The 23,900-nt window shown below is 41.7% G+C and overlaps 1 long non-coding RNA gene across 3 annotated transcripts in view; it reads right to left on the bottom strand.

Moving 5' to 3' along the window:
• LOC123606238 overlaps positions 1–23,900 on the bottom strand; it is a 113,637-nt gene that overhangs the window by 41,406 nt on the left and 48,331 nt on the right. Inside the window, exons 3-4 of one of the 3 annotated variants that reach the window (XR_006716181.1) lie at positions 13,723–13,868; positions 2,350–4,592 (exon numbers count right to left, since the gene is read on the bottom strand). This is a non-coding gene — a long non-coding RNA (uncharacterized LOC123606238). Of the gene's footprint in view, positions 1–2,349; positions 4,593–11,434; positions 12,642–13,722; positions 13,869–23,900 lie in introns of those variants that run through there. The other 2 variants (XR_006716182.1, XR_006716183.1) reach the window with 2 other exon arrangements.

Raw genomic sequence — 23,900 nt, 5'->3', positions numbered from 1 at the left:
GAGCAGAGGTTGCAACACAGGCCCCTCTGTACACAAAGAACAGCTAGTTTGCCAACGTAGTGGAATCGCAAGGGATAACGAAGGGGGAGAGTGGTGGGAGAAGAGGCTGAAAGGAGGTGTTAGTCAGGGGTGACTTCTTGTAAGATGCCATCAGCCTTGATAAGCGATTTGAAGGCTTTTGAGGAGGAGAATGATTGCATTTGGATTTTAGAAGGATCCCTTGACAGCTGGGTGGAGGATGGACCGCAGGTGGGGCAGAACTGGAGGTAGGAAGACCCGTTTTGTGAGGCTATTGTGATAGTCCAGGTGAGAAATAATGTGGTTTGGCCTGGAGTCTAAGCCCTGGAAACAGTGTATTTGGGTTTGTTCTGAAGGTCAACTGAATTGTCTGATGGGTTGAAGTCAAGGTTTGAAAGAAAAAGAGGACAAGAGTGGCCCTAAGGTTTTGACCTGAGCAAATTGATGAATGGAGGTGCCATTTCTTGACATGGGGATGTCAGTGGGAAGAGAAGGTTTGAAGAGAAAAAGTTAAATAAATAGCTTTGTTTTTGAAGATACAGATACTTTCAGATATTCAATACTGAGTACACAACTGTTTGTAAGACTCAACAATTCAGGGCCAAGTTGGAGGTTGGAGCTAAAGGTAAGACTTGTCAACAAAGCCATGGAATTAATTGTGAATGTGTAGGAAATAATAGTTGGCTAAGAAAGAACAGATTGCATATGTGAGCACTGGGACACTCTAACGTTGAGAGGTCAGGAAGAGAGGAGGACCCATACACAATATCCACATAAAAACCATGATTGCCAATTTTTAAGTCCTTGTTGAATGTTTGCACAAGAAATACATCAACATTTTCTCATGTAACATGTAAAAAAACATAGAGCACAAAGTAAAACTTCTGATCATGTCCTAGTCTTATCCTCTAACAAAGAAGAAACCTGTTAACTAATTTGTGGTATTTCTCAGTCAATTTCCTCAATGTACATGTTTGTATACATTTATGTGTGTTTGTGTGTATAAGTGTATGTATATAATTTTTATTCCTTACATACATGGGATTATTTGTTTATATTGTTATGAAATTTACTTCTATACTTAATGAATCATGGAGGGTTTTTTTTCATATCATTATAAATTTACATCATTTTTCTTTAACTTGTACAGATTATTCTACAGTATGGAGGCACAATAATCCATTCAAGCACATTCCTGTAGATAAACATATATCATGTCTCCAGGTTTTCATGGTTAGAAACAATGCTGCAATGAAAATCTTTACCCTGCTTTCTGTACACTTATTCTCACAGATAGAGATCTATTAAGTAGAATTGCCGGACTCACGATACACAATAAAAAAAAAACCTAATGTTTATTTATTTTTGAGAAAGAGGAAGAGAGACAGAGCAAGAGCGGGGGAGGGGCAGAGAGAGAGGGAGACACAGAATCCGAAGCAGGCTCCAGGCTCTGAGCTGTCAGCACAGAGACCGACGCGGGGCTCAAACTCACGAACGGCGAGATCATGACCTGAGCCGCAGTCGGATGCTTAACCAACTGAGACACCCAGCTACCCCAACGACACAGTTTTTAAATGTTGATAAATACTATCTTATTCCTTGACAACATTGAATATTATCGATTTTGCACTGGTGACGTATACTGGGCATTATTTGCATTTCTCTGGTTACTGGCTAAGTTGAACATCTTATCATAATTTGAGACTATATTTCTTTGTTAAGCCTTTTTCAACTTTAATAGACACTGACAAACTTCAGCCCCCAATTTTTCTACTAATGTATTTTCTCAACAGCACTGCATGAAAGGTTCTGACTCTCCCCGCATCACAAATACCTGGTCTATTCAGACGCTTCAAATATTGCCAATCTTAAAAGTGTACAAAGATACCGCCTTATGATTTTAATTGCTTTTCCCTGATTACTTACATGGTTGAAAATTTTTCAGATGTGTGTGAGTCATCTGGACACTTTTGCAAACTGTCAGATCATTTCTTTTACCCATTTGTTGTCAATATTGTTAGAAGTTGAGTATCTTTTTGATTATTAATTTGTATAAGATGACTTTATACATCCTGTAAACTAACACTGCCTCAATTACGCATGTTGCAAACATATTGCCCAACTTGTCGCTTGTCTTTTTCATAGTTCTTTGTAAAGTGATGGTTTTGAGGAAAACAATTTTTAAAAACATAATCATATTTGGGGTGCCTGGGTGGCTCAGTCGGTTAAGCCTCTGACTCTGGGTTTTAGCTCAGGTCATGATCTTCCAGTTCATGAGATTGAACCCCATGTGTGGCTCTGCACTGGCAGTGAGGGGCCTGCGTGGGATTCTGTCTTTCCTCTCTCTCTGCCCCTCCCCTGCTCTCTCTCTCTCTCTCTCTCTTTCTCAAAAATAAACATTTAAAAAGCATATAATCACATTTGTAAAATTTTGGCTTTGTATCAAGTAGTTTTTGTGTTTTAAGGAAATCCCCTTCTGCCCCAAGGTTATTAAAACATAAGTGTTAAATCGTATTTTCTTCTAAGTACTTTAACATTTTCTTTTCTTCATGTAAGGAGTTATTCACTTGGAAATTAGTTTTTCTTATAATACGTGTTAGCCATCGAATTTCCTTTTTTCCGTGTGTATAACTAATTGACGTAACAACACTAACTAAAGAGACCTTTTCTTCTCCATTAGTTTCTAGTGCTACCTCTGTCAAATTTTGTGTCTGTATTTCTCCTTTGGAGAATTGCCTATTCACTTTTCTTAGATTTTTCTAAGGAATTGCTTTCTGTTTCTTATCCTTGCTGTTCAGAAACCATCATTATATTTTCAGGATATTTTTATTTGTTTTTTTTTAATATTAAATATAATTTATTGTCAGAATGGTTTCCATACAACACCCAGTGCTCATCCCAACAGGTGCCCTTCTCCATGCCCATCACCCACTTTCCCCAGGATATTTGTATTTGTAATATATTTTGCAATTAGTTTCTACAACTCTGTCATTTGTCTCTGGTGTGGGTATCTCACAACACAGAGGGATTTTAAAGCTTCATGTGGTCAACTCTGTACATTTTTGTGACATCTCGATTTTGAAGACTTTCTCTAACCCATGATTCTAAAAGTATTTAACAATATTTTCAACTAGTTCTTTTACAGTTTTACTTTTTGTTTTTAGATGTTTTTTATCCTCTTGGAATTAATCTTATATGTGGTATTAAGCGGTCTAACTCTTCCCAAGGGGATAATGAATTTTTCTGACACTTCAGCTTTTCTGCATTCCTCCCCCTACTCACTAGACTTTTCCAGAGTTGAAGCAGGACAGAGGAGGAGAGGGCAAGGGCAGAAGAGCTCTGACCTGGCTGGTGGTGCCAATGTAACCAATATAATCTGTAGTTAGTTTCCTCTGAACAGGGCTGCGGTTTCAAATTCACTCTTTCTCTAGGGCACCCCTGTGCCTCTCAGAGGCTCCCCTGGTTGTGCCACAGTCTTCACAGCCGCTCACTTTCACAGCCACTCACCTCGGCCCCCAAAGAGGCATGTCTAGGTCCCCCAGACACACAGAGAGGTGTTCTCTCTGAGAAGTAACAGTCCCACCTGCAGCGTGACTTCTGAATGTCTCACCAAACATTCCTATAGTTGAAAACGCTGTTTATATAAGTATTTGGACTTGGGACCAATTACAATTTACAAAGACACACAAAACATTCTTGCATGGATTTCATGTATTCTGCTGGCCGGAACTGAAAATCCTAAGGAAATCAAGAGACCATTGGACTTTGTGTTCAGCACTCCTCCACGGGTTGTTTGACATTTCAGAAGATCCAGCACTGATGACAGTGAAGTCCTTGAGTCACTAGAACCCGCCCCTGTATCATGTATATTTGTAGCTGCCATGTCCTTGGCGATTCCACGTATAGGTACAAACCTCCAGCCACTGCATTATGTCTGCTATTTTAGTGAGGTTCAGGCATTTACATATTGAAAATGCATTTTCCTTTTACGGTCTCCTTCGTGTCATAGCTAGCGCATTACAGTGATTTTCCCTTTTTATGTAATCTTTCATTATGCTTTTCGTTAAGTTATTGTAATACAAATTTCATTTCGGAATACACTAGATAGGAGGCATTACACAGTATTTATTATAAAAAGGGTCACTGGATTTGACATGGCTGAGAATCACTGCTGTCTAGGGATGAATTCCGGACTTCTTAGCTCATCATCCAAAGCCTTTTATTTCCAGAGTTCTGCCTGTCTTCTCAGGTTTATCTCTCTGGTCCCTTCCCACAAGTGCCTTACAACCAGGCACACACAGCAGCCTGTCTTCCCGGCACGTGCCACACTCAGATGTGTTTCCATGCCTTCCTACTCACCTTGGTCCAGTAAGCCTGGCAGAGCCCCACTGGCCTTCATTCCTCAGCTCCCAGGCTGTCTGCTGAGCTTCCCCATCTTGACCTTGGTACCATCAATACTGCGTTCAGGTTGGTCAGGTGCGTTCCTCTTTCTGCCCCTGATTAAGACTTCGAGGACAAAGTCTAAGGATTCATCCTTGTAGCCTCAGATTTTTACCCAGTATCCATCTGGCCAACTGTAAGATGGTAGACAGTATTTATGACATGTATTTGATTCTCACAAGGCAAAATCAGGAAACAACCAAATTCTGCGGTGATATCAGCTCCCCGGAGAGTATACTGGTCACCATGTGGTGTTGCAGGGGTGCTGGAAAAGGGGTGAAAAGGAAGACAAATCTTCCATCTCAGCTTTGTGTCCCCTTTCAGAACCCCTTTCCCCCATTCCTCTGTTCCTCTCTTATACCCCTTACCAGTTAAAGTCATGTCAGAGCGTTTTAGCTACCCAGTGAGTGTGATCAGAACTCACTTCGCAGCGGATGCCGAAGACAATGTGCGTGTGTGTGTGTGTGCGTGTGTGTGTGTGTGCGTGTGAGAAGGGGCCCAGCCAAGGTCTGAGAACTCTGGAGGACCCTGGCCTTGAAAAATAGGCTTTGGATCTTTGTGGCACACTGGCCACTTAGAAGTATCCCCGAGGACCACAGAATAGAATCACACTTAAAGACAGAAGAGCCTAATTCATGTATCCCTGCTCCTCATTCTACTGAAGGAACAACTGAACCCTGAGAGGTGAGAGCGTTTCCCAGGATCTCCACCCAGAGATGGCTAGTGATGAGAGAGGTCTGTGCAGGCTGCCTGGACTTGGCCTGCACTCACAACGTGCCAATTGTGGCTCCGGCATGTGATGTCCTCCCATTCTGTCACCCTGACTGGTGTCTCCTCCCTTGTGTCCCAACTGAGGGGTGCTCAGGATCATAGTGCCTGCTGGAAGTCCCAGAATGGTACCTGTAACAAGTCAAATAACTCTTTTAATGATATAGATATGCAGCTACTTTTTGCAGTGCTTTTAGAGTAAAAAGTAAGTCGGGTTTTTTTAAACCCAGCTATCTCGTTGAAAATGAATTTGATGAAAAAAGCTTATCTAAAAGCATGTCTTGCATTAATAATTGGGTTACATAATCAGAATCTTTTTCCAAGACTTACATTCTTCCCCACTGTAGTATGTACCTCAGAATTCAGATCCCTTTCCTTAGCACTCCAGGTTGTCTCCATGTTTCAAGGTTCAAAACTATAAGGCACTGTTTCTCTCACTGAAATAGTTCTAATCTTTTCTATCAATAACTAAAGAGCTATAGGGCTAATTTCATTCAGCAGACTTGTGGCTTAAAGACAGCTACAAAGATTTTTAGGCCAATTTATTTTTGTATCTCTTATCTCTTAACAGAAATAGTACATGCTGATTGTAGAAAATTAAGAAAAATGAGATGAACAAGAATGGTGTATGTTATTAGAGATTTTTTTTCCAATTTATGTAAAATGTTTGTCTTCCAAATCATGCTATGGCTCACTAAATGTTTGCTCTTTCTTTGAAGAGGAAAAGAAATAAATGTCTACGAGTGTCTCAATATAATTGAGCAGTATTTATGTACAATTGCAAGGCTGTGTACAAAAACCCATTTTGAAATGGCTGCACCCTGTTCTCTATAGGCTTTCTGAAGAGCAGTGTGAATGATCCATTGCTTTAATTAGAAACCTTAGGCTATGGAGAATGGTAAGAGGAAAAAGTACTCTGCCTGGTGCTGGGAAATCCTGATGAAAATAAGACAAAGGCAGCTAAATGAAATCTCCTGCGAAGAGAAATTTTCACTATCATTTTCCCGAGAGGATTCAGCTTCAGGAGTTAAAGAACTAGGCTTACTCCATGGCAGTTGGTCATCACATTGGATTCATTTAGCTGCATTTGTTGATACCTGGATTTTTCTAGAAACACTTCTAAAGAACTGTAAATCCACAATTCAGCATCATGGACCATCAGCACAAGAGTGGGGGTCCCTGAAGACTATAGAAGGTTGGTAAAAATCCATCCCATTATTACAAATCTTTAATTATCTGACCTCAGGTTTCTATTCTTTTTTAAAAAAAAATTTTTTTTCAACGTTTATTTATTTTTGGGACAGAGAGAGACAGAGCATGAACGGGGGAGGGGCAGAGAGAGAGGGAGACACAGAATCGGAAACAGGCTCCAGGCTCTGAGCCATCAGCCCAGAGCCCGACGCGGGGCTCGAACTCACAGACCGCGAGATCATGACCTGGCTGAAGTTGGACGCTTAACCGACTGTGCCACCCAGGCGCCCCACAGGTTTCTATTCTAAACTGGGTTCCTGGTAAGAAGAGGAAGACAGAAGGGCATTTTCAGGACTAGGAAAAGCAGAGTCACCATCCTCTTAAATAAATGGAGGTCAGTGGAAAAAAGAACATATGTGTTCTGGGGTGGTTGTCCAGTCAGCCTTGCATGCTAACATGTGCTGTTCTGGCAAGTAATTAGTTAATGCAAACCAGACATCAGTTTTGCACGTCTAAGAGATAGGACACAGCTGCACACTGTAATACCATTGAAAGGACAGGAGCTATGAGAAGATTTCTAGATTCTGTTGTAGAAGTTGGCCATCCCACGTGAGTTCTTCTCTCATGGTGGAGCCATTGGAGATCCATGGACAAAATGCAGGTAACAAAAGGAATGGGCTCAATTAAGATGTCTCAGAGAAATAATCTGTAAATGGTAGAAGGATCCTTAGCCCTATTAGTTGATGGCAAGAAAAAAAGGCACTCCTCAAAGTAAATTTGGGATCTCGTGTGTCAAATCCTTCCTCAAAGAAGACGACTGAGGTATAGAGAGTAGTGAAGAAGAAGAATAAAAAACAGGATAGGAGAGATTGAAAGATGGGGCTTGGACACCAACCCTTTCACTTCCATAGGAATTAATAAATATGTGACTATCTTTTGACATTTTGCTTCTCACAATGCTACCCCAGAGGTGTCAGAAAGAACAGAGCCACAGGACTAAAGCACTCCTGAATCTGGGAAAAGCAGGGTCTGAGTCCCAGTGAAAATAAGTGGAAACCCATTCTGCAACTTATTTTCTTTGCTTTAGATTATCTCTGAACATGGGCCATGAATAACGGTATCATTCATGTTTCTTTAAGCTATTTCGAGCATTTTGGAGGCCATATGCAAAGACCATTTATGGACTTCCTGGATAAAAGGTAAAATAAAAACACAAAAAAACAAAAAAACAAAAAAACCTAAGATCACTAACATGATCTCTGCCATTTTTCATATCACCTGAAGTAGGAATCCTTGGTCAAAAAGCTGCAAATATTTCACTGGGATATGTGGTGGCAAGAGGGAAGGAAACAACCATAACCAAAGCTTCAAAGTGTAAAAGTTATGGCCAGAGACTTCCAGAAGAAAAGGGAGGGGTGGTGTGTCCCGAAGACATTTCCAGAGAAGGGGCGCAAAGGCAGGAGATGCTCTGGAAGCCCCATTGCAGGTCAGAACTCTGCAAAGGCATCCAGAACATACTTCTTCATGGAATGCATATCTGGGGAAGAAAGAAAGGAAATCACCCAAGATGGTGACTGAGAGTTCTGTGTACAGCAGGCCAAGGCCAGCAGCTTGATCTCAGTTACCAAGAGAAGATTCATGACACAGAGGTTCAGGGGCCACAGAAAGATGGATCTGGGGAGTCCGCAAACAACCCAAGAGTGCCAGGGGTGAAGGTGCTGGGAATCCAGACTCTTTGGGAGCCTTTTGAGCACCACCAGCAGCAGCCCTGGGCTATGAGGCCACCCCTGCCCTCAGAGTGATGCTAATCTGCAAAACAGCTAAAGCCACATGCATTTCTCCCTGCCTGCTTTCCAACCTTGCAACCTTCCAGATGTTCCGGAAGAAGAGATTTAGATGGAAACTAAAATACCAGTGAATAAAATATTGGAGTTGAAATACGAAATAAGAAAATTCACAGTGAAGAAATAGACCAAATGGAGAAAAAAACTTCAAACAACTAAAAAAATAATAGAAGTTGGGGTGCCTGGGTGCCTCTCTCAGGTTAGCATCTGACTCTTGGTTTTGGCTTAGGTCATGATCTCACCATTTCATGGGTTTGAGCCCCGCATTGGGCTCTGTGCTGGCAGCGCGGAGCCTGCTTGGGATTCTCTCTCCCCCCTCTCTCTTTCTGCCTCTCCCCCACTCATGCTGTCTCTGTCTCTCTCAAAATAAATAAACTTAAAATTTTTTTGAAGAAATCATAAAAGAAATCCTTGAGACTTCAGATTGAAGAAACTTTTGGGATATCAGGGTTTATTTTGGTTTTTACCTTGAGAACAAAAAGAGACTCACACCTAAATTTATCCTGGTAAAACTTCAGATGTTCAAAGATAAAGGACAAAAGCAGTAACTCCTGGTTGATTGCTGGCCGTGGCTCATCTCCTCTGCAATGGAATTATGCTAAGACAGCGAAACAAGATCTATAGAGTTTTTAGGGAAAAGAGTGTGGCCCAGGAATTCCAAACTGTGACAATTTATCATGGCAACACTAGGAAATAACCATATTCTGAGATGTGTGAGTATTCAGGGGAGCAAACCACCCATGTCACATGAAAAATACTCAAGAAGGTAAATGCGGTGGATAATAGTGATAATAATGAAACAAAGTAAGGTCCTCAGTGAATAATTACTGTTTAGATGGTTACGTGTAATTAAAATGTCAAAATGGTTTAAGAGAAGTTACAGACTGATAAACCTAATTGTAACACCCTGGTTTTAAAATCTGAGATAATTCTAACACAATCTGAGAGGCAGAGAAAAAAGAAAAAAAATGAAAGCAAGCTCAATTAATTCTTCCCCTTATATGAGACATTGAGGATTTATTGATAGTATGGACAGGGCAAGAAATGGCTCCCTATTTTTAAGGAAAGATGCTCTCAAATAGACTATGAGTAGAAAGTGTTATTTTCCAAGTCAGTGGAAAGATAAAATGCAACACATCCAAAAATAAAATAAAATAAAACCCAAAAAAGCAATACAACAGTCGAGCATGAAATGCAATTGCATTAAGTAAGATAAGTGCCAAAGGGTCGAATTCCATCTTCAGAGGAGAATGGGTTTTCGCATTGGGTTTGGAAAACAAAATCTAGCTAAATGTTGTTTTCAAAAAACATGTAAAACAAATTGGAGAGAAACATATTTTTCACAGAGATGGACAAAGACACACCCGAGGAACACAAATGGAAAGCAGAAGTGACAATTTTAATACTGGACCAACTAGCGTGAAGGGAAAGGAATCACTTGAACAATGACAGCCATTTCACAGATCAAAGGCAGAATCTCAAGTAAAGGTGCAATTGTCAGGAATAATGAAGGGACCAGTGAAAACAGCACTAAAAAACATGAAGCCAGTTCTCTTAGAAATTTGAGTGAGCAAAACACTGGTATTGGCTGCTTTTTTTTTTTTTTTTTTCAACGTTTATTTATTTTTGGGACAGAGAGAGACAGAGCATGAACGGGGGAGGGGCAGAGAGAGAGGGAGACACAGAATCTGAAGCAGGCTCCAGGCTCTGTGCCATCAGCCCAGAGCCCGACGCGGGGCTCGAACTCACGGACCGCGAGATCGTGACCTGGCTGAAGTCGGACGCTTAACCGACTGCACCACCCAGGCGCCCCGGTATTGGCTGCTTTTAAATGAAACAATTCCATTATTTAAAGCAAGTTATTGATGTTTAACACTATTTTTTCTTTATCTTTAAAAAAAATGTTTATTTATTTTGAGAGAGAGAGAGAGAGAGAGAAGGTGTGAGGAGGGGAGGGGCGGAGAGAGAGGGAGACAGAGAATCCCAAGCAGGCTCTGTGCTGTCAGTGCAGAGCCTGGCACAGGTTTCGATCCCATGAAACGTGAGATCGCAATCTGAGTGGAAATCCAGAGTTGGACGCTTAACTGACTGAGCCACCCGGGCACCCCAACACTGTTTTTCCTTTACAGTGTCTTTTATTTATTTGTGTCTTCTAGGCTATTTTATTGAATCCTTAAACAAATATTGTTTCTTGTTTAATAATCATATTTAAAGCCAAGGATTTTTGTGCTCCATAGGGTCTGCCTCCTCCTTCTGCTGCTCCTGGGGCTGCTTGTCACCTGCTCAGCGGGGAGCTGGTACCTCTTTGTGAAGCGACAGTGGAGGAGACTGGGGTCTGGCAAATAGCCCAAAGAAGGGGTCAAGACTGACAAGAGCGATCATTTTAATGTGAAGGTGGTGGGGCAGGATGGTTCTATGGTACAACGGAAGATTAAGAGGCATACAACATTTAGGGGGACCTGGGTGGCTCAGTTGGTTAAGCATCCCACTCTTAATTTCAGCTCAGGTCACCGTCTCACGGTTGGTGAGTTTGACCCCTGCGTCCAGCTCCTCCCTGGCAGCCCAGAGCCTGCTTGGGATTCTGTCTTTCCCTCTCTCTGCCCCTTTCCTGATCTCTCTTGCTCGCTCTCTCTCAAAATGATAAACGTAAAAAAAAAAAAAAAAAAAAAGAAGCATACGTCACTTAGTAAAAGCGCTGAAAGCCTGTTGCGAAGCAAAGAATTTGTCAGTGAGGCAGATTCTGATTTGATGGGCAGCCCATGAATAAAACAGACACATCTGCACAGCTGGAAATGGAAGATGAAGCACAGTCGGTGTGTTCCAGCAGACAAAGGTGTCTACTGAAAAGGGAATCTGCTACTTTCCTCCAGAAACTCTGCTCCTCCGGACCAGGAAGACATTCTCAATCAGAAAACTGCAATTTGGTTTCACCGCATTCTGACTACTACTACAGTATAGTTGTGCCTATTCTCTCATTGTCCCCTTCCCCCCCGCCCCCTTTATTGTACATAAAGTAACTGTGTGTGCACAAAAAATAAAGCCAAGGATTTTCTTTTAAGAAGAAACTTAACCCTATCTCATTATTCTGTCTAATGTAATGTCTTATCTAATAGTCTGCAGTTTGATTTTAACTTTCTTTTTCCCTCAGGATTTATTTATGAATATCTACTTTTAATTCCCAACTCATTTTATTTTTAAAGTGAATTTGAGTTCTATCTATTGCGCTCAAAGATTGTGACCTGAGTGATTTATATAAATAGTTCGTGTTAGTCGAAAAAAATGCATTTTTTCTTTGTAACATGTAGAATTATTATCTGAATTTTCTTAATTTTCTACATTGAGCATCTACTATTTTTATTAGGAGAAAAAATATATATAAATTAATTGATGTAAAGATCCTTCTGGCCATATTTAAATCATGAGCCTGTCTGTTGAAAATATCACTATGGTTCTTTACTTGATGTAAAAGTTTAGAAATAATTTAAAGAAATTTATAGTTTTACTTGCAGGAATAAAATCCCAGATATCAAATTACTCTCTTGAAATATAAGATAGGAAAGTTCTCCTCCATGTAATCACAGAGAAACTATTTTGGTTATTTATAATGTCGAAACTCTGTTATTTTGTACAATATAGCTAGGAATTGGCATTTTTAGCGCTGTAATTGGTCTCCTTTAGAAAGCAAAGCTGAAATCAATGTCATCTTCTGCTTCTCTATTCTTTTTCCATGAAACACACCTTGAATTGCTGGGCCTAGTACAACACCTTTAGAAAAACATTTAGTGCGACAAGACTGTAATTTTCCAAATAAAGCAACCGATAAATTGGAACAGTACATGTGCAAAGAATATCAATCATCATATGCAATATAATTACACATGCAATAAATACTACTTAAAGTATTTTAGGTACAGACTTCTGACATGTAAAAATAATACAGGAAAAACATTGATAAATAATTCCACCGATTGTAAATTATAACAAATTAGAAGAAATAATAAGTCTTTTGTTACAATGGGTTGTATTCTAAGTTGGTTGTAAAACCAAATGAACTTTCTCATTTAAGAAAAAAAGACATGCAGGTGGGTTCTAGAAGCTCATTTGACCCATAGTTCACCGAACCTTGTCAGGGCATGAATGTGAAATTGGAAGAAGGATGTTTCTTCAGAAGAATGTGCTGGGAGCTCTACTCAGGAAGACTGGCCCACATGTGTCCCACCTATGCCAGCTGAGGGAAAGGACATTCTGACTGCACCTCTCATGGGTGCCAGTGGGCAAGACCTGGGAAGGTGTGAGTGGTTTCTCAGGTGAGGCTGATTCTCTGACATATTCTTTATTCACCCAAAGTATTGGCTCTCTCCGATCGGCTTCTCCTTTGATCTTTATATTTTTAAAAGAAGCAGAGAAAGATTATTTTCTAAATACCTCTATGTGTATAGTCACACCTGTATAATTCAGAAGAGAAATATGCCAAATGGTAACATACCTTCAGATATATGAGGAACCCTTTTTCTTTTTAAGTTTATTTACTTTGAGAGAGAGAGAGAGAGAGAGAGGAGAGGCAGAGTGAGAGCAGGGGAGGGGCAGAGAGAGGGAGAGAGAGAGAATCCCAAGCAGGCTCCATGTTGTTAGTGCAGAGCCCAATGTGGGGCCTGAACTCATGAACCATGAGATCATGACCTGAGCCGAAAATCAAGAGTTGGACGCTTAACCAACTGAGCCACCCAGGTGCCCCTATGAGGAACATTTTTGAGAGTTCTTTCCACCCAGGTGCCCCTATGAGGAACATTTTTGAGAGTGCCCTTATGAGGAACATTTTTGAGGCATGTGGAAAAGAGCCAAGATACCCGCTTATTTTCAGGAAGGTCCCAGGAGCCCTGCATCATGAATTAGCCTGAATAAACAAGTCCTCACTTACATAAAATGAAGCTTGAAATGAGACAAAGGGCTCAGTAACACACCTTCATGGAAACCTCGCCCCTCTCACAGGATGGAGCCTTCCCCAACTGCTCTGTGCACCTGCTACAGCCCTTCACGTGGCAGGGCAAGGCCCCTTCCCGGGGTCGCAATGTCAGCCCAGGCCTGCTTCCCAAAGCTCTTAGGAGAGCACTCCCCATTCCACGCACACTGGTGTTCTAGAATGTTGGCCCTCTTCCCAACATTCAACCTACCGCGTCTGCTCCCTGAGGTGCCCTCCTTTTGTCATGGAACTTTGCCATTTCTGAAGAACCCCCATCGCATGCCCAGTCACCCTCTGTCTCTTCAAGGGACCATGTCAACAAATAGTTTGTGTGAAGTCTTCTAGAGCCTTCTTCCCCACTGCATCCTCTCTTTCTGTGCTTTCAATTTTTAACTAGGCCACCCACCTCCCTCTTTCTCTTTCATCCCATCTGATGGAGTTAAATGCCTAAGGCCACAGTCCACAGAGAGAGAAGAGGAGATGGAGGCAAAGGTCACGTACCCTGTACCTGGGGTCAGTTCAGGATCCTGGCCCGGATGCAGGAGCTCACTGTTTGCCGGTTACGTACACCTCAGCGCCTCTTCTCCCATCCTCTGCCCACAGCTGCTCGGCAAGAGATATTGGTGATGGCAAAAGTCCGAGTCCGGCTGGAAGAGAGGAAGGGGGTCAGGAAGGGGACTGGGAATGAGGAGAACGTGGATAAGTGATAGAAGAGAGGGGAGGAGTTAGTGACAGTGGGAAAAAGAAACCAATGCCCTTTCCTCCTTGCAAACTGGAGAGTCAAGAAGAGCAGACAAGAGAGCTGGTTGCCGGGGCAGCCACATGTAGCAAAGCTTGGCAACTTGTGGTGGGAGGGGTAAAAATTGAGACGGGAGGGCGACTGCCAAGGCAAGATGTCAAGATGGAAGGACCTTCATGTTCAGCTGTTCTTCACGAGGGCAGCTGCCACACTGGGTAGGGGCGATGCAAAGCCACTGAGCTAAGGGGACCTTTAACTGCTCCTTGACATTATACTTGCATAGCCCTCTGCTCTCAGTGAGACATGTGTGGGACAGATCATCCGGAGGGGGATTAATGCTTAAGTGTGGTCGATACTCCCTGGTGTGACTCACAGGCAAGGACTAAGGTTTGTTATCAGTTCTTACCAAGGTTTTCAGGTCAGCAACAGTAGGAATGGATGTTACAAAAGAAAGAAAGAACCGACTCAAGATTGCTTGTTCTGCTTCTGAGGACGAAGTTTTCCATCGCTGATGAGATCTCTTGATGCAGGTCTCACTGACGTTTAAATCACTGTGACATTTGAAACTTATGTTGATCCCTGAATGGAGTTTGACAACTGATGTATTTCCTTTTATATTTTTTAAATAGTTTCTAAAACTTTTCCGACTTAGTTTCAAAGGATGTGATTTTGATATATTTGTATATTAACATTCTAAAATAAAATGGTTACATTGCTTTGATAAATATGAAATGCATTCTGAAAATTGGAACATAAACAGTCGCCATTTGATACCCAACATCATCCATTTTTAAAACACGTGAACATTTTTTCCTTCACAGTCAGAAAGTTTACATCAATCATCTTCCTCTTACCACAGTATTTCTATCACAATTCCCCCGTAGACTTATATCCAAATACGACTTTTATGTATAAAGTATTTAATTTTTTAACACTATCAAATTTCTTTTAAGCAGAATTATGTCCATAAATTAAAATTATTTTTAATTTCCCCTGGTTAAAAACCTCTAAATGTAAGGGTGCCTGGGTGGCTCAGTGGGGTTGGGTATCCAACTTCGGCTGAGGTCATGATCTCATGGTTCATGAGTTCGAGGTCCATGTCTGGTTCTGTGCTGACAGCTCAGAACCTGGAGCCTGCTTCAGATTCTGTCTTCCTCTCTCTCTGCCCCTCCCCTGCTCTCGCTCTGTCTCTCTCTGTCTCTCTCTCTCAAAAACAAATAAACATTAAAAAAAAATCTCTAGAGTTAAAACTTCTATTTTAAGTAGAGTAATTATTATAAATCAAAATACCTTAAAGATATAATGAATTATGATAAATAATTTTTAAGTGTTTATTTATTTTTGAGAGTGAGAGAGATAGAATGTGAACGGGGGAGGGGCGCAGAGCAAGGAAGACACAGAATCCAAAGCAGGCTCCAGCTCTGAGCTGTCAGCACACAGCCCAACACGGGGCTCGAACTCATGAACCACAAGATCATGACCTGAGCCAGAGCCAGGCACTTAACCGACTGACCCATCCAGACTCCCTGCTGCTCTTTATTTTTTAAACTCCCATTTCTAGGTTTTCTACATTTTCTATGGCATAGAACATTTTCAATATAATTTTTGATATGTTGATAAAGTAGAACAAAGGCATAAATGTGAAAATCACTTGTCTGGAGCAAGTCAGCCGTGAGCATGATTGTAGAATCACATTATTCCATCCGTTTGAAGAAATACCTTGCTTATGATTGAGTTCTGAGGGGCAGGATTCCTCAAATGAGGACCACAGATGATGCGTCATAGGACTGTGAGTTTTCTGGCATAACATGTAAGTAATGAATGATAACTTGTAACTGTAGTGTAGTGTGGACCATCTGAATGACTCTATCCTGAGGCCTCCTGTAGGATTTCAGGGAACATGTCTTCCATGACATGAGGGCCCCCAGTTGCGATCTTTGGTCCCCCATTTTTCTCTAGCTTCATCCACTCTCTGTCTTAGCTTCATCCACTCTGTCTTATTCATTCAGTCCCTTGGCTTTAATGCCATCTCTGTATTCACTGGCTCCTAAATTTTTATCTCCAGTGCAGACCTCTCCCCCAAACTCCAGACTCTTGTACCCAGCTTCTCCTCCACTTGGATGCCTGCCAGATGTCCCCAAATTAATCGGGTCAGGATTGAACTCCTATCTCTCCTCAACCCCACACCTGCTCTTCCGGCAGCTTCCCCAGCTTGGTTGGAGGCACCTCCATCCTTCTGGGGTGACCCTTCTAAACTGTAAGACAGATCATGTGATGCCCCGGCTCAACAAGCTGCAGTGGCTCCCCTTTCCATGCAGAGTAAAAACCAAAGCGGCTGCCGTGGTTTCTTGGAGTTTACACAGCCTTGCCCTCACTAATCCGCCCTTCTCTCCTACCCTAACTCACCATGTGCAGCCACAGTGACTTCCCGCTGTTTCTTAAACACACCAGACCATTCCCACCTGGAGGATTTTCTCCCCCTGATACCTGCTCTGGCTGCTCCCTCACATCCCACAAATGCTCTCTCCATTCTCACCTTTTCAGTGAGGTCCCACCTGACCCCTACCACCTGCCCCATCCTAGCCCAGGCACTCCCTAAGCCCTGTTCTACTCTCCTTTTTAAAGTGCATTTATCATTTGCCAACACACTATAAAGCTCACTCAGTAATACATCTCTTGTTTTCTGTCTACCCCTGCTAGAGGATGAGCTCCACACAGACCAGGATCTTGTCTATTTTGTTCACTGATGTGCAAATTGCCTAGAACAGTGCCTGGCACACGATATGTGCTTCGTGTTTTTGATGGTTGAATGAATGAGTGAATGAATGAATAAATGAGCAGAACGTAGGCCAAATCACGCATACGTTTTATGTTTTGTCATGCTTTAGAGAACAGTGATGGAAAATGTGAGTTCTCACACAGCACACGGTACAGCAATCATAAAATTCAGAGAGCCCACACCAACTGGGCAATTGGCCTTGGGTTCTCATTCCAGGCAGGTACACGGCATACAGTCTAGCCCATCTTGCTCTGTGCTAATGAACAATTCATTAGCAGCAACTACTAGAATTACAATGAAGATTTTTTTCCTTTTGCAATGCCAGAAATAAATGGATTAAGCACCCGTTTATTATAGATTCAATACCATCACAATACTGACTTTATTTTAAGGTGAACTAGTCAGCTTTACGAATTACCATGTGACATTTCTTCACTCAACAATTGCTTGCTGGCAGAATTTTGGCTAAATTGGAGACCTATTTACTGAAAAAGCCTTGAAGTTATGAAATCACTTTAGCCATTGAACTTATCCAGACAGGCCTTCTCTAAAATTAGTATCTTTCAAGTTAAAATACAGAAATAGAACATCCAACTGAAACTAAGGCTACTCTTTTATTAAACTCAATTTGGATGATTTCATTTCACCCAAACAACAATCCGCTAGTATGTTACATTAATGTTGTTAGTATGATTTTTTATACTTGTACTTAAGTTTTAAGTTTTAGTTTCCTGGTTGTAGAAACTCATAAGGCATTTTCACCTAGTTTCATGTTTGTCATAAGAACTAGGTCCCAACAGTTTCCATCTGTCATCCATTAGAATTTAGGACAAATTCCATAAGGAAAGAGATAAGGGATAGGGTTTATTGAGGAAAGAAAAAACTGACGAGGCCAGATTAATATAAGAGAAGGCACAGGGTTGCCCTTTTCCCATCACCCCAGGAAGAGGAAAGCCAAAGCCAGTGTACTTTGATGGACACACGGTGGAGCTTGTGTCCCAACGGAGGGACCCTTCCCCATGTGGGTGTTACTCTTTACAAGGCAGGTATACGAATCATCATCAATGGGGTATTCAGAGCACCAGCTGGGAAGTGGGTACCAGCTGTCTCCAGAGTAGTCTGCAAAGGGGAATCCAGGCCCTGCTCTCAGAGGAAGACAGCTGCTGACAGAGGGGGAGGAGATGAATCCCCTGGTCCCTTCTTGTTCATTGCCCAGGCAACCCAGTGTGAGCACACGATGATTCTGCTCAGTGTGTCACAATGTTTGCTGTATTTTAAGTAACAGTATAATAAAAATAATTTAAATCAATAGCTGGTGTCTGTTACTTTCCCATAATGGGTTCTACATAATACTCGGGTTTCTAAAATGCTGCCTGATAAGCACTGACATTTAAAAATAGGCTCACTCACTAAGATATTTTAGTTTACAATTGGCAAACAGTTTGGGAGACACCACTATGCAAGACCAAATAAACCCTTCACTTCAGGGAATTACGTTCTTGGGATCTGGGATGAGTACATAGTAGAAGTAAGCACCTGTGGGGGCGCCTGGGTGGCTCAGTCGGTTAAGCGTCCGACTTCGGCTCAGGTCATGATCTCACGGTCCGTGAGTTCGAGCCCCGCGTCGGGCTCTGTGCTGACAGCTCAGAGCCTGGAGCCTGTTTCAGATTCTGTGAATCTCTCTCTCTGACCCTCCCCCGTTCATGCTCTGTCTCTGTCTCAAAAATAAATAAACACTAAAAACAATTAAAAAAAAAAAAGAAGTAAGCACCTGTCTGCTTTTCTGCTTTTTCCTTCACAGCAGTGATATTTTCCTTGGAGGGTTCTTCTGGAGCGTTATGGTTTTCCAGAGATGAACCTAATGCCAATCAAGAACCTTGTCACATAGGAGCTGATCCATCTCTAACTTCATGTTCAAACATGGCACATCCTATGATGCAGTCAGTAAACAATAAATATTTTTCTTTTGACACAAGCGATTGTCATCAGTTTAACTAAAGATGACATATCTTTAGTTAAGATATGTCTTAAACTTAAGACAAAAAGTTTTTGTCATCACCTGGTCGCTGACCACACAAGGACAGAGAAATCAACAAAACTGGCTTTCTTTCCATTGAGGGCTTTTTAATTAATTACTCTTCAAAAATGGCATCTGTTTATCTGACAGATGAAAACCCTACAGGATACTTTTATCTCTTTGGTTTTCCAGTTTGATCTATTAAGGGACTATTCCGGCTTCCAATAGCTAGGACACTTTTAAAGCAGAGATGACCAATTTCTAGTCCAATTAGTTAAGATACATTGGCCCTTTGGTTCTAGGAATTTGTGCAACTATTTCATCCCCTAAAGAAACAATTACCTTCTCTATGGAGCATTTGCCATTTCTTCTTCATTATTTCCACACTGCTACGTCAATGAAAATATTGTGCAATTAGCTAGGTGCGTTTGAGGTCCACCTATCTTTCCCAGGAAGCCTTGCTATGAGTCTTTATGATTACTTTGCATTTTATAAGCAAGAACTTTTCAGTGAAGACCTCTAAGGATTTCCTTTCACCACCTCTTTATATAGTTAGTGTATTTTAGAATAACATACTGCCACTAAAAATGCAACCTAGATATTCTCTGGGCTTCTAACGGAGAAGTCAGCCTCAGCTCCCTGCAGGGCCTCATCAGCCCCACAGTTGCACACACACAGGATCAAGGAAAGAACTTGTTAAGTAGAAGACCAGGGGGGAGAGGTAGGGGGGGAAGTTACAGAGAGGGAAGGAGACAAACCATAAGAGACTCTTAAATACTGAGAACAAACTGAGGGTTGATGGGGGGCTGGGGGAGAGGGGAAAGTGGGTGATGGGCACTGAGGAGGGCACCTGTTGGGATGAGCACTGGGTGTTGAATGGAAACCAATTTGACAATAAATTATATAAATAAATAAATACATACATACATAGGGAAAGAACTTGTTTTATTTGTAGAGCCCTTTGGCAGTTTTCAAAGCATTTCCCCCTGTGATTCAATTTGTTCTTTCCAACAACCCTGGGAAGAATCTGTTGTGATTTCTATTGAAAGAATGTAATTAATCAAGACTTAGGGAGGTTGAAGTGTACCTGGTAATAAGCGACAAATGAGGAATCAATGTCTTTTGATCCTGAAGCCTGGGTACTTTCCTGCATCTCACACTACCTTTGATAGGAGCGTCAGGCCCAGTGTTAAGCACAAGCACCCTCCCAGCAGCTTTACACATGCAGACTGCCTACTGATCATGACTCCCAGTTGGTGAAAGGTTGAAATATGCCTCAGCCACACCACCATGCGATCATCTCGTACACAAGAGGAGTGTGACTCTACTTCGAAGACGTGTTGGAGTGAGAAATGAAGCCGTTATTTCAAAACACCCTGAAGGTTTCTAGTGTTTGGAAATCTATTTTTAAAAATCATGTATTTTTTTCATTACTAATTTACTCTAGTACTGTTCGATTTTCCCCTGAGGGATTTCTGGTAGAGAAGAAGATTGAGTTGCAAAGCCAAAAATAAATCACATGCAGATTAATATTAAATACTATCAATACAGCTTCTGATATATGGTAGTTTGGTGGCCCTTGGGCTATAACGACCTTCTGCGAGTGGGCAGAAGATGAAAGGAAGCAAAACGGAAGGTGTCATTAGATTAAGATTAGCCAAAGGAATGCTCTTCGAATCCAGTGGCTGTTGGCAAGGTTGGAACGAGGGTGCGGTGGCTGAGGACTCGCCGTGGGCTCACAATTTAAGGGTGCTAAAAGACTCAATAGTTGAAGAAAAATAATATTTTAATACAGCCTTCTGAAACATCAAAGGAATGCCAAAATAAAATCCATGATGAATAAAATATTAAAAATTTTAATAAAGACAGAATTGGCATTATTGGCTTTTTCTTTTGTTGCCAGCCCCAGTTTGGCTGGGCACAACACTGCCCCTGACACTGCATGGTTAGTTCATTTAACATTTTGACATCTCGTTCATGGTGGATTTTTCTCCATACATTGTGAGTTTTCAGAAATAGTGCATTAGAATATAATTTACAAATTTCACACCCAAGATGAACGCCTACCTCACCCTATCTCACCCTAGTCCTGGCTTCCAACATCCAACAGTGTCTATCCCTGGATCCCTACTTCAGTGATAACCCTTGGGCTGCTCGGTTCATCCCGAGCATGGAGATTTTCCACATCCCCCAGCCCTTTCAGAGTCTCTCAACTCCCCAGACTCCTCATTGCAACTGAGACTACGTTGTGTTAGATACAAGAAACTGAGGGGACCAAATGACCAGCGTCGTAACAAACGTCCTACCCTACTGGCTCCCTTCCCCCACAGATCAAGAAATCTGCATAATGGGAGGCATCTCCTTGTTCAATATGTATTTCCTTCTATGACTTCATGAACAAAAATGCAAACATACTCTGCCCCTCTGCGTGTGCCACAAAAAAGCCTTTTAAAAAACTTCGGCAGAAGCTCTGTCTGTCAGTGTCTGTCAGGAGTGTCCAACACAACCATCTCTCAGAAACCCAACAGCTCGTTAGAAGATCTCCCAGGATGTGCGATGAGCAGAGGCTCCAAGCTTAGGCCACCTAGATTGTATGGCTGCTTCTAAGAGGCAGGAAACTATATACTCTGGTTTCTCTTCAGATCGAATAAATTTTTCGCCTTTTACTAAGAGGCAGGAAACTAGGTGAAGGACATTCAGGAGGCCCACCATGCATGTACCTAGGATTGTTAGGACCCTCTGCCTGGGAGGGTGTGTAATCCAGGTGTGGCAAAGCAGGAGATTAGCAAATGCAGCAGAGAGAATGAGGTGAACGGGATTTGAAGAGCAGGAGATATATTCAGACATAAAAAGGAATGAAACCTTGTCATTTGCAACGACATGGACGGAACTAGTGAGTATTAGGCCTAGTGAAATCAGTCCGGGAGAGACAAACACCATACGATCTCACTCATATGTGGAACTTAAGAAACAAAACAAAAGAGGAAAGGGGAAAAAGAGAAGGAGAGAGACAATGAAGAAACGGACTCTTAACTACAGAGAACAAAGTGATGGTTACCAGAGGGGGAAAGGGTGGGAGTGGGAGAAACAGGGGACAGGGATACACAGTGGACTTATCGTGATGAGCGCTGAGCAATGTATAGAATTGTTGAATCACTACATTGTATACCTAAACTAATATAACACTGTATGTTAACTACATTGGAATTATAATGAAAAAATTAATAAAGAAAAAGAGCCAGAGAAGATGGAAATGAGAGCCGTGGCAGAGGAAGCACTTAGAGGAGATGAGTGAGAAACCAGGCAAGAATTGGTGCCGCCATATGCACACACCTGATTGCTAGCTTCCACCACTGCAGACCACTGACTGGTTCAGATCCAGGTGAATCAGACCTAGAGGGCGTTGCTTCCTGCACTCCTGGACCTTTTCAGAAAACACTCCCTCACTGTTACAATCATGGGACAGTCTTGGGCATGAGGGGACAGAATAGCATTCGAACACGTGAGCTGAAGGAGGGATTGCAGGAGCATAGACCGTGGGAGGCCACAGGTTGTCAGGGCAGACATTGTGCAACCAGCTGCTGTGGGTCTGTACTTGGCACCTGGGCCATTGGGCCGGCCAAACATGGGACCTGTGCATCTCCAGTGACCCTAAGTGAGGAGGCAAAATGCCAGGTAGCACAGAGTGCAGGTGGAGATCCTCAGCATCAGCTGGTGTTGTTGCCTCAGTTCCTTTCCACAGCAACCTACAAGGTGGGAGCTGTGATCCCTAAGTGACAGAGAAGGAGGCCAGTTCAGAAAGGTTCATCAGCTTGTCTAAAGTTGTGCAATGAGGGAGTGGCAGAGGTGAGACCCAAATACAGTCTATTTTACCTCAAAGACCATGGTCCTTCCATCCTATGACACAACCTTTAAAACTTCTTTTGCAAAAGTGCTAAAAATATAAACAAATACTTAACCCAGTAAGGTCATTTGAAAATAGAGAACTATTGCAAAGAACAACAACAAAAAATCAAGTTCCAAATTTGCTAAAGGTCATTAAGACTCAATGGCCTCAAATTAAACTGATATATCCTAAAGTAAAAGATATCAATGAACCTTGACAATGCTTTGAATTCACAATGACCTTGATTTCAACAATAGAATGACACCAACTCTGATATCAATTCAAAGATACCATTTCAAGATGCTCAGAAGAAATAAAAGTCACATTAGGATATCACTGAAGCTATTCTCTAGAGTCCATATTTTGCATGCTATTTTGTTATGAAAGATTTTAAAGCTTTGTTTTTGTTTGTTTTGTTTTGTTTTGTTTTGTTTTTTGCAAATGCATTTCATTGCCTTCAGGTTGGAATCAAGTGCTGAATACATAAACCACAAATATGTTTAGATTTGGGACTAAAGAATTAGATATTTTAGGGATGTCACAGTAAAGTTTCCAAAATCTAATTCTACAAAAAAAAAAAATCAAAATTTTGTGATTTGGGCATAAATAAGATTCCAATGTTTACTCTCGGTAAAAAATGTCAGGAAAATGAATTAAAATAGGTGAGATTTCAATAAAGATGTGAAGAGAGGCTGGTTCGGCCAAGAGATTACACCTCACAGACTTTAAGTACAAGAAGCATAATTGACCAAGAGCTCAGATACTTGTTCTGAAATTCATTACCATAACTGAGCCAAAGTGATGCTTCCTATGGACTGTTCCCAGCCAGCAACTGAGCACAGCAAGGATACTAAAGCAGGCCTGTTTAGGGACACTTGGGTCTCCTCTGACAGGGAACTGTTTTTCATGAACCCACCCCCTGACAGTCGCTGCCTCTTCCTTATGGGCTGCCTGGGGATCTGCAATGTTTCCCACCCAGCCTTCCATTCCCTCTCCCCTTCATTCAGGGGAAGGCTTGGAGTCCAGTCTGATAGCTTCCTGGGCTCTTCCCAGCTCCATCTTCTATTTTATTACCCAGTAATGTCCTCACATTGAGTCTTGTCTCTGTGTCCACTTCTCAAAGGTCTCGGACAAAGTATAAACACGAGGAAAAACTAGGATAGCTAATTTTTTTTAAGATTTTGTCTTTATTTCTAAAGTTTTAGAGCTCAACATAGTTTCTTCAATCAAATTTGCCAAAAGAACAAAGTAATCAATG

Source organism: Leopardus geoffroyi, chromosome A2 (assembly GCF_018350155.1).
Source record: "Leopardus geoffroyi isolate Oge1 chromosome A2, O.geoffroyi_Oge1_pat1.0, whole genome shotgun sequence".
Lineage (NCBI taxonomy): Eukaryota > Metazoa > Chordata > Mammalia > Carnivora > Felidae > Leopardus > Leopardus geoffroyi.
Note: the sequence above shows the minus strand (reverse complement) of the source record. Positions and strands in the feature narration are given on the sequence as shown.